This window comes from Arachis ipaensis, chromosome B10, assembly GCF_059453495.1.
Source record: "Arachis ipaensis isolate K30076 ecotype BB chromosome B10, ASM5945349v1, whole genome shotgun sequence".
Classification (NCBI taxonomy): Eukaryota; Viridiplantae; Streptophyta; class Magnoliopsida; order Fabales; family Fabaceae; genus Arachis; species Arachis ipaensis.
This window is the reverse complement of record NC_142435.1, coordinates 1682907-1698310: the sequence shown is the minus strand read 5'-3', so window position 1 is coordinate 1698310 and position 15404 is coordinate 1682907.

Genomic DNA, 15404 nt, shown 5'->3' with positions numbered 1-15404 from the left:
TTGTTTTTCTTTAAACTAACAAAATGGCCGTAATTTTATTGTGATTTTTCTTTTTAAAAATTGTGGCAATTACCATCCGTCACAATTTTATACAAGGAATTAAAAAAATAAAATAAACTATGATTTGGTATACAAATATATTAAACTATAAAATATCATATGTATTTATATATAAATAGATAATTAATGATTTTAGTATATAAATAATATTTTTGTATACTAAAATTATTTTAATATGTATGGCATAATTAATTATAGAGAATAATTTTTTTTAATTCATTGTAAAATTAACTCATTCAAATGCTATGAGTTCAGTTTGGAATAAAAATTCGGGATCAAGACTCTTTAATTAAAGTGAGGAGGTTGATAAAATAATAACGTGAGAAGTTAATCATTTTTAAATTAAAATAATAGACACACATTTTATAAAAAGTATAAAATTAATGATAATTAACTATTTATTTTAAATAGCTAATAAATTATAACTCAATAACATAATCTTTTTATACTACTTATCTAGACATTACGAGTTCGTTTTCATACTCTTATTCCAATGGTGGTGGCTCCTTCACACATACACATGGCACTCAGATGAGGGATTGAATTAGCATAGTTGTGTAATTTGCAAATAAAGTAGCTCATGTGGGTGCACATGATAAGTTCCATTGATGCACGGCTTTTGGTTCTCCACATAGCCCTACCTGCAGTGTTATGTGTATGTTATGTTTAGAGTAATAAGATTTTTAATTAGAACAAGAGAACATGCATGCAAGCAAGCATTACTTTCAAGGGCAACTCTTTAATTTTTGCTAATTATATCGACTTTGTTGAACCCTGAAGGATATATACTCTTTTTTCGTCTTTTTTTGTCGAGAAGAGTTCGTAAGAAGAAAAAGGTAGAGAAAAATGTTCACGAAGATCGGGAGCTTCGATTCAGATATTCACAAACCATTTCGAAGCATTGGATGGCAGTCCAGCTGTTTGGATACAGTTGCGACGGAGTAACGTTACAACGATTTAGCAAACTCATGACAAAGGGAGAAAATGGTAAGCGAACTCCCAAGGTCATGAACATGGGTTTATAAACTCACAACCAGTCAACAACTCGCAGAACTGTCAGATTCTTTTGGCAAACACGTTCTCAATCAGTAGGAACATACACTTGGTACAATGCTTCCTCGGGGCCACCTCCACACAAGAGCCCAGCCTGGCGCAGATCCTGGAGGCTCTCCTTTGTGACTTTGGAGGGGGTGTCCTTCACATCGGAAGTAACCCAGGCATAATGGTCAATGAAATCAGCTAGCGGCCGCTGAGCCAGGTTCGGAAGTACGGGGCGCTCAGCCATACCTACAGCGGGGACACCACTTAGTCAGAACAGGAGGTCGGGAACCCTTAAAGCAGTAAAAACAAGCTGCAATTAAAACCACCTCGCGGACACCCTTACACTAACCCAGAACTTAAGACAAACCCAGAAAAAGTCTAGTGGTGCCCCCTCTAAAGGAAGAAGCAGCAAAAAGCAAAAAAACCCAGGCATGCGCAAAAACGCACGAAAACACCAAGGGAAACCAAAAAGCAAGAAAAACTGTAAATAACGTACCAGGAAAATGCAGAATCTGTAAAAGTTGAAGGAGGAATCCAAAAGAACTAAAGCAGCAGCAAGAGCAGGGAGAAGAATAGAAGCAACAGCAGTACGAGAAGATAGAGGAAGAAGAAGAGAAGAATAGAGTTATGAGGGAGTTGAAAGATAAAAAGAGGGCAAAAGGCATAACCGCCGAGGAGGAGTGCCAAAAGGTAGGGGCACATTCGTCATTTCGCGCGAATTTCAAATTATGAAATGATGGGCATTTAATGCTCAGCACAGAAGCCAAGGAGGCAGCGCCCAGGAAAAAGCGAGATGACCACACGTGGGGAACACGAACGGCATCAGCGAGCTTCCGAGAAGAGTGATACGTCCCGACTTGGCGAGTAAGTCAAACGCGCCCAGCCACGAGCTTCAAACCTCAAGACTGGCGCGTTAGGGGCACTGTTACGGACTCACGCGGTCCAGCCCAACGACCCGGCGGGTCGGGAACGCCGCCCCGATCCAAACCCGAACCGTCCTCCACGTATTGGAAAACCCGACGGGTCGGATCCCCGCGCCTGACCCGAAGTACGCGCGACTTGCCACCACGGCCCAAGTCACCACGTCCAGCAAATCGGTCAGGTCGACATCCTCGGGGCAATACCCGAAACCCTGACTCGAGGTTCGGAACGACCTGCTCCCCCACGTAGACTAGACAGCTCGCGAAAGCTTCTTGGCCAGTGGGCTAGGTCATTTATAGGCCCGCACAGCACAGTATATAAGGGGAGAAGTCAGTCCCCCCCCCCCCCGAGGTACACATCATCTTACCTAATTTGGCTATCATCTCGTATAGACACTGACTTGATCGTCGGAGTCAGGGATGGATCTATATATTGTGTAGTGGGGGCGACAATTTGAAAATTTTTTAAGTAGTATATGATAATAATATTTATTTGCCCCTATTAAATTATTGAATTTGACCCTACAATAATTTTTTACTCAACTTTTGGTACTTAATAGTCAGTTTAAGAATTTCATATTAGATGTTTATTAGAATAATTAATTCTCAATTTAAATAAGATTGGTGTTCTTTCTTAGAAATGAACTCAAAAGATATTATTTATTTTTTTCTAAAATTAATTTTAGTTTTTTCTATAGCAACTACATTAATTGAAAAAAAATTTCCAACTCTAGATATCAGTGAGAGTTGACTTTTGATTGTATGAGAAGTGAATTTCTAATAACTGTTTGGTAATATATATATATATATAAGAGACATTTCAATTGTATTGTTAAAAAAATTATTCAATTTTTTTTAAAATATCAAACCTAAAAAATAGAATTATAAAATATATATTATTATTTAAATTATTATTTTAATATTTCAATTTATAAATTATATATTTTGAAGACTAATAATATTTTATAATAATAAAATATAATTATAACAATAATTATGCTATATGTACATAAAAAGTAACTATCTGTACAGAATACATATTGAAATACAAAATATATATTGAAAATGAATTAAACAATAAATATATTTATACACAAATACATAATGGTTAATGAATAATTTTATAACTGATTTTTATGCAATATAATATTTTTATTATAAAAATTATTAGAGTTTATTTATCTTGGATCCTAAAGACACATATTATAATATTACAAATTGAGAATATTTTTGTTGAAAATACAAAAAATTTAAATTTTTAATGTATTTATTTTACAGTTATCAAATGAATAAATTTAAAATATTCTACTAATAATAAGTTTGTCATGTGTCTTTAAGACACATATTAGCTAAATTTAAATTATTATTATTATATTATATATATTTTGGCCCCACTATCAAAACTTTCTGGATCCTTCACTGGTTGAAATGTCCTTGCAGGTGGCCACCCTCCTCGCCTGCTCTACCTCTGATGTCGCCAATCTTCAGCTCACGTCATAAAACCTACACCAAGTCACTCCAGGATCTTGCCCTCTCATCCTTTCACCATCATCCGATCCGTCGAGTATCCGAGATCTCCAAGTAACGAACATATTAACGAACATATTGCCTTCACTGATACAAGCATTATGTATGTGGCTCAATGCTGTACATACTTTTTCTTTCCATATATACAATTTATTATTCTCTACTTCTTTAAACCGTTGAAGGAATACAAATTATTTAGAGTTTATCAACAAGCTAAGGAAGTTTACAAATACTAGAGCACGCTATATATATGATGCATGATATTTTTAAATAATTAAATAAAATTGTTATGTGCAGAAAAAGGGGAGATATTCCCTTTGTGAAAGCAGAGGCATTAATCAATATTCAATAATAATGGGACCAATGAATTGCATTGCCGTCGAGAATGGGAGATGCTGGATGCCTTCTTATTTTCTTGTGGCTCATGAACTTCCATTTACCACTTTCTTCTTCCTTTCACCTTACTATATTATGCTTCTCTTTCCGTCCTCTGTCATCTCAACTACATACTTTCTTTTTTTTGTTCTATCAACTTGTGCTTTGCATGCTAATTAACCACTTGTCCTTTGAATGAAATTAATATCCTATCCACACACTACAATATTTTGGGATTATGGTCACCGTGTTTTTAGTCACGGTAAAAAATTGTCACTATAAAAGATTTATGGTCACAGTTTTTTACTGTAATAAAAAAAAGTTATGATCACAGTATTTTAAAAAAAGGTGACCATAAAATACCTATAGTCACAATTTTTAAAAAAAATTGGCCTAAAAGAATCTATGGCCATTCTTAAATAATCAAAATTTTAATATTTATTAAAGAAGTACTTTACTAAAATTTAAAAATGAAAATATCAACCTAAGATCAATCAAATATAGTGTTTTAGATATAAGATATAAGAAAGTATTTTCTTGTCCTATGGAGTACATATCTATCACTTTATTATAATGTGATATTGAAGAATATTTAATTACTCACTTTTTCTTCTTTTAGAATAGATTCCCTTATTTTCTTTTTTCAACTGTTTTTAATTATGATATTTTATTAGATAATATTTTCTCTCACATTCTTTTAATATTATTTTAAAAAATATTATAAAAATCGTCACACATTATACTATTAATTAAAAAAATTGAATATATATATATATATATAAAGAGAGACGGTAACAGTGATAACTTATAGTATTTTTTTATTTTTAAAATTTATTAAAAATTTTAAAAATATTTTTATATTTAATTTATTTTAATTTCATCAAAAAAAAATTTTATTTATATTAAATGTACATCTAAATTTTCAATATCACAAGGACAATATTTAATACAAGTAAGTCTAACATAAAGTTTTATCACTTTATTTTTAGTCACCAAACATTATTTTTGAATTAATCTTAATTTTTTTAAAAATTTAATTGTCAAAAATATATTTGATGTAAATAAAAAAATTTTAAAATAAAATAAAATTTTAAATAAATATTTTAAAATTTTTTAATAAATTTAAAAAATAAAAAATATATTTTACACGAATTTTTTTACAAATATAAATTTAAAAAATTAATATTATATAATTCCTCTCAACAAAAATCAAACACACAAAAGTCTTCTTTTATTTATATAAATAGTTCTAGAGTGTTCGGTTTTAGATTATAACGTAAATCATTTTACCTGAAACATTTTATGAATTATAATTTTGACAAAAAATAAAGATAAATCATCTTAGACTAATATGTGTTAAACATTTTTAAACCGATCTAAATCGTAATAAATTATAACAATTTTTATTTATAAATTGATTTAAATTATACTACAAAAATTCTAGATTTAATTTTACTCATAAATTATTTTCTATCATTTTAGAGTAGGACAATTTATGTTCTAATCTAAAGAAGCTATACATCATAACACGATTTATACTAATATTAAAAGAGGATTATAATGTACTTAATTTTCGTTTAGAAAAATAATGTAATATGGATTCCGTTTAATTTATATATGTAGAAAAGCCTTTTACCAAATTGTGATATATGGATATAGGACGAATATGGATTCCGTTTTTTATCTGTTATATATAATAAAAAGGAAAAGTATATGGTACTAATATACTATCTGTCAACTTATTACCAACAATAATTAATTATTATATTTTAAACACATGTATAAAGAAACACATTCAAAAAATACATTTATAAAGATACTTTCATTAGATACAGCTATAAAAAAAATATTTTTATTAGACACATCCACCATTAAATACCATTATAAATCAGAATTGGCAGAAGTTGACAGAAATACTGTTGATAATGTAGCGGAATTGTAATAAAAAAGATACTATTTTTGTTATTTAATTTCTGAAATTTTCTATTTTATAATTATGTATTTAAAAGAGCAAATTCACTTGGATAGCGAAGAAGAAACTTTTGAAAGGAAGTGAATAAGAAGAGAAGTTTAATTTAATTACTTCATCTATCAATTGAATTTGAATGTCTTTCCTTGAGTAAGATGAGGATTAGACCTTCAAATCTAGGGATGGAAAGAGACAAAAGAATGTAATCTTAAATTCAAATTTGAAAACGTCGTCATCATCCAATCTCTATCTCTATAAGACTGGTAATTAGAATATCAAAAAAACAGAACCCGCCGAAAGTGGCAGCTTCCAATAAATGGAAGGCATATATAGCTGCTATATCTAGCAAGTGCAGGTCCATTATTTAATTCTTCATCTTATTATTAACCTTTTGTTATCAAGCATCACTAGCATATAAGCTAGTATAGTCAACAATGCATTAACATGCTTATCAAGGATCTATACCATAATACCAACAATTCCCTATAAACTTTGTTCTTCTTATTACGTTATACTTGAACACTGCCACCATACCTAAAAATGATATGTACGATCTTCCTTATTAGTACTAATAATGTTCAATGCCTATTTTTTAATAATACCTTATTTTTATTTATAATGATAAAAAATTAAGTAAGTGTAAATATTTTTAAAAACAGATCATTTTTATTAGAATTATTTCAGGAAATAGTATCGTAGGGGTTGCTTCTTAAGATGTGAAGCCCATTTATCTGCCAAAATTAGTTAGGCAAATTGCCAAATTAGTTTTGGCAGTTTAAAAAATAAAAAAAAAACACATATATAGAGAGAGAATATGGTAGATCGAAACCCTTAACACAGACTTAATAAGAATATTTTTACTCTTCACTCTTACTAATATAGTTTAATCTATAGTTAATTAAGTTAATATCGATTGGAGACTTAGTTGTAATTTCTCTATATTATATTGACTGTTAGTGGTAGAAATTAAGGGTTTATATGGTCTGACTCGATCTGAATACTCGATTCGGACCTGAACATTTTAGTGATCAATTTGGTATGATTTCATCGAGTTTATGATGGGATAAAGATCTTTAAAATAAATCCAATCATTATTTAGAACTGGGTCCGAGTACAGGTAAATTTGGTTTTACCCGACTCATGTACACTTTAAGAAAATAAAAAAATTATATATATGTTTTAAATTAATTTTAATATTATTTTATATTAATTATAAATTTATTGTTTTATTTTTAATCATACTTGTTGAATTAGAAAATAGATCAAAAAAGCATTAAATTAGAATTTATGGACAAATTCAAATTCAAATATGAATATCAACTTTTCGATAATAAGTTTCTGTTTTATAAATAAGTGCATCATAAATAAATTTCTTTATAAATTATTGTTAAAGTTTTAAAAGTCCGGTTCGAATCCAGTATAATTATGACCTAAAAATATTTATGTTTCATCGGATATAAAGTCAAGTTATGGTCTAAAAAATAAATCCCGTATATATTTAGAGTCGAATCTAAACTAGGACAAACCCGATTTCACCTTACTTATATACACTCCTAATATAAATTGCTGTTATGCTATTACTATATATAGTCTAACTGTATATATAGTGTAAAACTATAAATGTGTATGTGACCCACCATTATAACAAAATCACTTCATCTAACTCACGTGCTTCTCTCATTTAATTTCTCTTTCACTTCTATGAGAGCACAGACAAATTCATCTCTCTAAGCTCGTTTCATCAAGTTGTGTAAAGGACCTAACATAGCTTTAAATTAAACCTAACTCAAAGAATTGTTCAACAAGACTAGCAACTATAGTACGTGGTCATGGACAAGTGTAATTTTGATTAATTAGTTTTTAATTTATCGGGAGATGGAATGAAGAAAGGAAAATCAAACACCAAACCTAATCAAATTTTGTCATCATGTCATTTCACGGGTTTTAACCTTAAAATAGCAAAGCCAGTCCAATTCAAATTATTTCGTTTAATTTGTTTTTTCCAGTCACACATAAAAGGCAACAAAGCTCAGAATAATTATATATTTTTACCCAACCCACCCAGCTACACATGGTAGGTAGGTAGGTATGTTACACCAAAATTATTAGACACTTCCATGCGATCAATTGTAACCGTCTTTATTCTATTTAGGTAAAGAATAACTAAGATTATAGCTCCATTTCCCTCAATGATTATTATTCTAGAAGTACTATTCAACTCAATAATTGCATTAATATTAGGAATCATTTTAGTCAAACGTTCACGTAAAACGAAATTGAAAACCACACTCAAATTAAACACACCGTGCTTCCCCTTTTTAACTAGGCAATGCATATCCTACCTATAAAAAATTGATCACATCAATAAGTATCTAGCCTTTCCACTTCTGCCAAGTGTATATGTAAAATATTTATCTCCAATACATATAAAAAGGATTAAAAAACTAAAAACAAAAGTAACTGCCTACGGTTCTTCAACCAATATACCAATATCCAATTTAAATAACTATGACCAAATAATTCAGCAGCATCCAAAAAATGTCTCAATAGCAAAAGCTACTATACACAGATATCTAATTGCATGAACCGGAAAATAGGCAATATACGCATGCAAAATTTGTCACCGATATAATTATTATGATTAATACATATATATTTAAACGAATCTAAAGAAGATTAGAAAATGATGACAATCTTGAAAGAAGATAGCATAGAAGCTATGAAGTACAGATACTTTGTTGAGTTATCGTGTCTGCGTGTTGGACACATTTTGGATACGACATTTATCGAAATTCATCCGACATGCGTGTCTACTGTGTTCAACCGTGTCTTAATAAAAAATAAAAAGTTCTTCTTCGGACATACTTGGACACACCTAAATACTATCACGTGGCTACGTGTCTAACTTTATTCTTAATATATATTGTTGACATAAGTTTAGAAATAATATATATTATTATTTATTAAAACAAAAAATATTTTAGATACTTTTATCTAGTTAAAAAAAAGACATTAAAAACAATAAAAAAATTATTTTATATTTTAACAGCAATAAAATATCAAAAATTCATTGTAATTTATCTAAAAAATACTTTATATTCTATATATATATGCCGTGTCTCTAACTTTCCGTGTCATTTTAAAATTTGTGTATCTATATGTCTCGTATCATGTCTCGTTCGTATTAGTGTCCGTGCATCATAGCATAGAAGAGAGAGAAAAGAAGAGATAAGAATCAGAGAAGAGAAGAATTAAATTATTGTTATTTTTACACTGATATGCACAGATACTATATATCTATTAATATTATACACGTTTGTTTTCGGATCTTTTTAAGATTATGTGAATAGGAAGCAATTGCAAAAGGCCTTTATTGCTTATGAGTGATGACTAAACTAAATTAGTAGGAGACTATAATAATGCAAGAGTTTAAATTAAAACCAGATTTTTATTTTCCGTACAAGTTTTATGCATGTCCTATCTTTTTCTCTTTCCTCCCTTCATGAGATTTTTTTTATTATTAGTAACCACCCAAATATTATTATTAAAATATTGACTAAATTTACTTAATTAAGATATTGTGTCTAGTTTTCCCAGCAGCGCATGACTTATTCTGGAAACTAGCTGAGCTTACATAGCATTTGACCAATAGAATCTATTTGTTGGCCATATATGTATGTGCATGCAATGCTGAGGTTACATCCAGGTGAGGCATGCGCGCTTGTTTCATTGATGGGACTTGTAGTGCATTCTAGGAATAATTGTATAGAAAGTGGGTGATCCAATAATATTATATTAGATAAGTTACAATACCATATAGAATACAATGAGATAACCATCTATTGAGTTACAAAATGAATATCTTCGTACTATTTAGAATAACCATATGAGTACCAGCGAACTCTTGACCTTTTAAATCTAGCGCTCTAATACCATGTCATGTTACCACTCATCCCAAAAGCTTCAGCTGATGAGAAAAGGTAACACTAATGATTATATCTCTAATACTCCATAAACTTCTATTGTATACATTGTATAAATATTCCATTAGCTCCTCATACTTTTCCTGTTGTTAATGTTACAAGTGTGAGGAGTGCATGAAGTTAGTCTCACATAAAACAAAATAGGGAAGAGTGAAGAATTTATAAGATACGGTCCCGCTACGTTACCAACAGCATATCTGCCAACTTCTGCCAACTCTTATTTATAACTGTGTTTCATGAAAGTGTCTTCGTGGATGTGTCTAATAAAAATATCTTTTTTATGGTTGTGTTTAATAGAAGTATCTTTATAGATATATTTTCTGGATGTGTCTCTTTATATATGTATTTAAAATATAATAATTAATTATTGTTGGCAATAAGTTGACAGATAATATGTTGGTACCCTATACTTTTCCTATAAGATAAGAGACCCATTAATTTAATGTCTTAAGATTTTGAATTAGATGTGGTGTTTTCTCATCTTAATACTCATCTTTTTGCAGGCCGGCCCCATTTTAATACTCATAATCAAAAACAAGGAGAACATAAGAGCTAAATTAAAACAATAATCAGCATTAATCATATATATTGTATTGTAAACATACAATATTCAATATTTCAATGCAACCTCAGCTTAAAGAGGAACCGAATCAGTGTTTCCTTTTATATTTCATATTCCTCGTGGTTATTATTATGTTGAGGAATGACATCCAACCAAAAAATTGATATTTTCATTCATGGTGGCCACTCAAGCTAAGTGTTTCGTATAATTGTCTTCTAGGTCCTCCCATTCCTGCCATAGCTTGATCTTCATGACGCTTAAAGCTTGTCAGGTCACTAATAGTATCACATAAAATTGGTCCGCTATGAATTCCACTAACACCATTCACAAATTATATCAAATAATGCAATGAGCAATATACCCGACACGCTAGCTAGCTAAGGCATTACACTCTCTGATGCTATCAGAATCATATTAATATATGCATATCAGGATCATCACTCATCAGTGTGCCCAGAAGTTGATTATCCTCTCATGCGATGATGAACAAGTTCTTCTCTCTCTTCTTAGTGGATAAACCATACAACAGACAAGATCACCTACGTATACCGCTTCCTGCGGAATATGTTTCATCGCTTTTCAAGTAAGGACAAACTTTAACCATAATTTAATTTCTTCTTCATGCCACAACCACATGCATCATGTACTATGAAATAATGAAACACTTCTTAATTTAGGTGTGGAAGGGAAAATAGTGTATGACGTAATTATGGAATGTATAGATGTTTTACGTAATTGTGGTGTCAAGAACAAAAATCGGACTGTCCGACCAAAATTTAAATTTTCTTTCCTACACTAATTGGATTGCCCGATTAGTAGGCTTAATTTTTTTTATAAAAAAATCGAATAGTTCAATTTCTTCCTTCCTTGTTTCAGAAAAAGCTATCCCATATCTATGACTAGTATCTATATTCTCCACAACAACGCACAACACACATGCTTCTCATATCAAAAAATGAGCCATAATGAAATGCGGTATATATATATAGTTGGATAAATATAATTAACAAAAATAATGTAATGAATTCTTTTGGGAAATTTATTTTATTTTACATTAGCAGTTAAAACTTAAAAGTACAAAGTATATATAGAAGGTATAGAAGTAACTACTCTATCTTTATCGTTGTTGATATTGTTGTCATATTTAAGAACAAAATTTTAGGCTTTTTTATTTGTTTTGGTTTGGTCAAAATATATTTTATTAGAGAAACACAACTTAGATAGAGTGATTTACAAAATGAACATGTGGCATGTTGGATCCATGATATGTTGCATTTGCATTGCTTTTCCACAGGGAGTTTCTACCACAAGTTACAAATGGCGCCAAAATGGAAGGGGCCATCCACATTCCACATGTCATCGTGCATATTCATAATATAATAGAATAATGGAGTGATTATACCGTTGAAATTTCTATTAGCTACTACTATAATGCCATGCCACTAGCTACTTATCTCATTTCGTTACTCATGTAATTCATCCTCTATTCTTATAACTTTTAAATTAGAATATCATGCAGAATTGCAGATGCCATTAGACACTCAAAGTTATCAATCACTTAAAAAAGAATGGTTAAAAATTTAGGATTGTTTTTTTTATTTAAGTCACTGAAATAGATTGAATTTTAGATACTACAGTGTCAACTAAAACGATTATGCAAAAAATATTTTATTTTTATTTTATAAAACAGAATTAAAGACAGAAAAAAGAAGAAATTTGTACCATTATATATCGTAATTCAGTCGTATAACGTACTATGATTTGCATTCAATTTTCACCACAATGACTATAGAATTTTTACTATAATTTTCAAAAATTACATAGACAAATTTTGTTTTTAGAATTCTTTTTAATTTTTTTTTACCAAAGATATGAAAACTCGAACCCGCAACCTCTTCGATGAGTATGGGAAGATTATGCCATTTGAGCTATTACTCATTGACTAGAATTCTTTTTAATTTGATCAAAGAACACATATGTTTTTAATCTAATTTATCACCACTAAATTAACTTAGCTTAATCTTTAACACTAAGTGCTCTTCTAACTTAACAAAAAAATCTTTTATGCTTATGACACAAATGAATTTGACAATGATTCTTTTTAAATAAATCTCTTTTTGTCTTTTTTTTTTATGGTTTTTATAAATACCTGAAATATTTTTTTTTCACTAAAACAAAGAAAGTGAAACTAAAAAAATAACATATTTAATGAACAAAATAAAAAATAAATAAATATCACAAGAATGTTTTGAAAAGATCAATTTTAGTGTCCTCATTCATTGTCTTTAACTCTTGTTAACCTTGTTAATTTTTATTAAAAAATTAAAATTATACTAAAAATTGTGTTAAAATTGTATTTACTTATATATATTTTATTAATTATTTTATTATTAAATAGTTCTTTTAGTTAAATTATATTTAAATTAATTGGATCAATAAACTAATAATTAAAATAGTTTAATAATTAAAATAGTTTAATGATTAGTCTGATTTTTTTATTTCAATCTTTTCTTAACTATGAAGGAAATCGTTTTTTGATAAAATAAAAATAATTTAAATAATGTGAATAATAGACTGATTTTTTAATCCACTGAAGATTAAAAAAAACACTCCAATTCAAGTTAAAAAAAACCTTTTAACTCTACTATTGGAAATTTTAACCATTTCTTCCCTTTTAACCCTAATTACACTCCCTTCTAATCCAAATCCCCTCTTCAGTGCCGTCATCTCCCGCCATCACCAACATCAAGTGTTGTATTAAGAACAAATATCCCATTTGCATGAAGAATAAATATCTCATTTATACGACGAACAAACATCTCATTTACATTAAAAATAAATATCTCATTTGCATAAAAAATAAACATCAAGCCGCGTATATAAAATTTCCGCTGCATACTTTCTTACAGCATCGATTTGCGCATTCTGTAGAAATAGCTTTTGGATCCATGATGTGTGGCGTTGTGAGGTTCATGGCAAAAGTGGCAGAGAAAAGAGGGAAGAAAGAAGCGAGAACTACCATAAAATCTTGCGGTCAAGACCGTGGGAGGCGAGAATAGGGTAGAGATTCTGCATTGCTAATGTGTTGGCGTTGAGGTGGTCGTTGTCAACTGTGGTGGTAAGCTGCAACGGTAAAGATGGAATTGGGGCTACACGGTCAGCACGCAGATTGGCAGCGCAAAAGATGACGCACGGAGATGCTGCGGAGCAATCCGACGTTCGCAAAGATGCTTGGACGATATCGGTGGGCAGATGGGGGTGTCAGCTCGAGAGGGGAAGTGAAGCGGCCTGGGTGCCTCTGCGGACCGGAGATAGCAAATGGAGGAGGGAGGTTAGCATGATAATTGGGTGTAACTGGTTGTTAATCTACATCTTTTAAATTTCAAAATCTGGAATTAAAAATAGAGTAAAGTATCGTTTTTGTCCCCAGCGTTTGGGGTAAGTTCTATTTGTGTCCCTAACATTTAAATCGTCCTATTTATATCCTTAACGTTTATAAAAGTGATTCAATGTTATCCTACTATCAATTATACTAACAAACCAGATTATATTTTTCAATTATTCTCACTTGGATGTATTCATTCTCAATTAGGTCTCACTTGGATGTGTTCGATTTTAATATTATACCCACTATTTCTGTTTATTTAGATTCAATTATATCCTTAGAAAAGTGAATTATATAAATGGTTGTAGGAATTAGTTTCAACATTTGATGAACTATTTTTTGGAGTAGATCATCGATTGATTCGATTCTATCCCAGATATTTGTATTCTAACTTCAAGAAGAGATTTTTAAAACTCAAACTAAAACGCTCATGATGTGTAATTGACGGCAGGATAACATTGAATCACTTTTACAAACGTTAGGAATACAAATAGGACGATTTAAACGTTAGGGACACAAATAGGATTTACTCCAAACGTTGGGGACAAAAACGATACTTTACTCTTAAAAATAATTAATTAATGATCTAATTTATAATTTTAATTCTATATTCTTTTGGTTAAATTATACACTTTGTCCCTACACTTTCAGTGAAATTACAAATTGGTCTCTACACTTTAAAAGTTTATAATTAAGTCCCTAAAGATAATTAAAATTTGTAATTTAGTCTCCGTCGTTCAAAAAGTGTTTGATTTAATAAAATATTTTCAGTATATTCTCTACTTTAACAGAATATTCTCAGTATATTCTGAAAATATTCTGTTAAATCAACACTTTTTGACCGGCGGGGACTAAATTACAAATTTTAATTATCTTTAGGGACCTAATTACAAACTTTTAAAGTATAAGGACCAATTTGCAATATCACTGAAAGTATAGGGACTAACTGTGTAATTTAACCTATTCTTTTTTTACTTTATTATTCACATGATTTACTATTTTCATTGTCTCTCTATACTTCAAGCCATATTACAAAAAGGAAAAAATATAAGTAGACAATGAGAATACTAAATAATGTGAACAATAAATATGCGGATGCTCAATTCAATAGAAATGAAGATGATTATGTACATTATTTTTTATTGAATAGTTATTTCTTTTGATTCAATTTATTCATGTACAATTAATAATGACTGGATATTCAATTTGTGCAGATGATTATTTAATGTTAAGATATAGAAAGTAATTTGGGATAAAGTATTTTTTTATTTTATTAAATTAATTATAGAACCTATTATTTACAAAAATCATTATTTATCTAATAAAACCATTACAAAAATCGGTTGGGTCACAAGTTTTGATAAAAATTGGACGGGTCGGGTCATTTGCTGTCGGGCTCGTGCTTAGGCGGTTTTGGGGGTGACTCACTCCGATCAAGTGGCCGGATTTTCAGTCAAATAGACAGAATGGAGACTGTTTTAATAACTATGCTTTAAACATGATAGTCTCCCAAAAATTGAAGGTTGGGAACTTGGTAACTTTGGTCCGAGCAGTGTATGTGTACTGTGTCTGCGTGAACTAC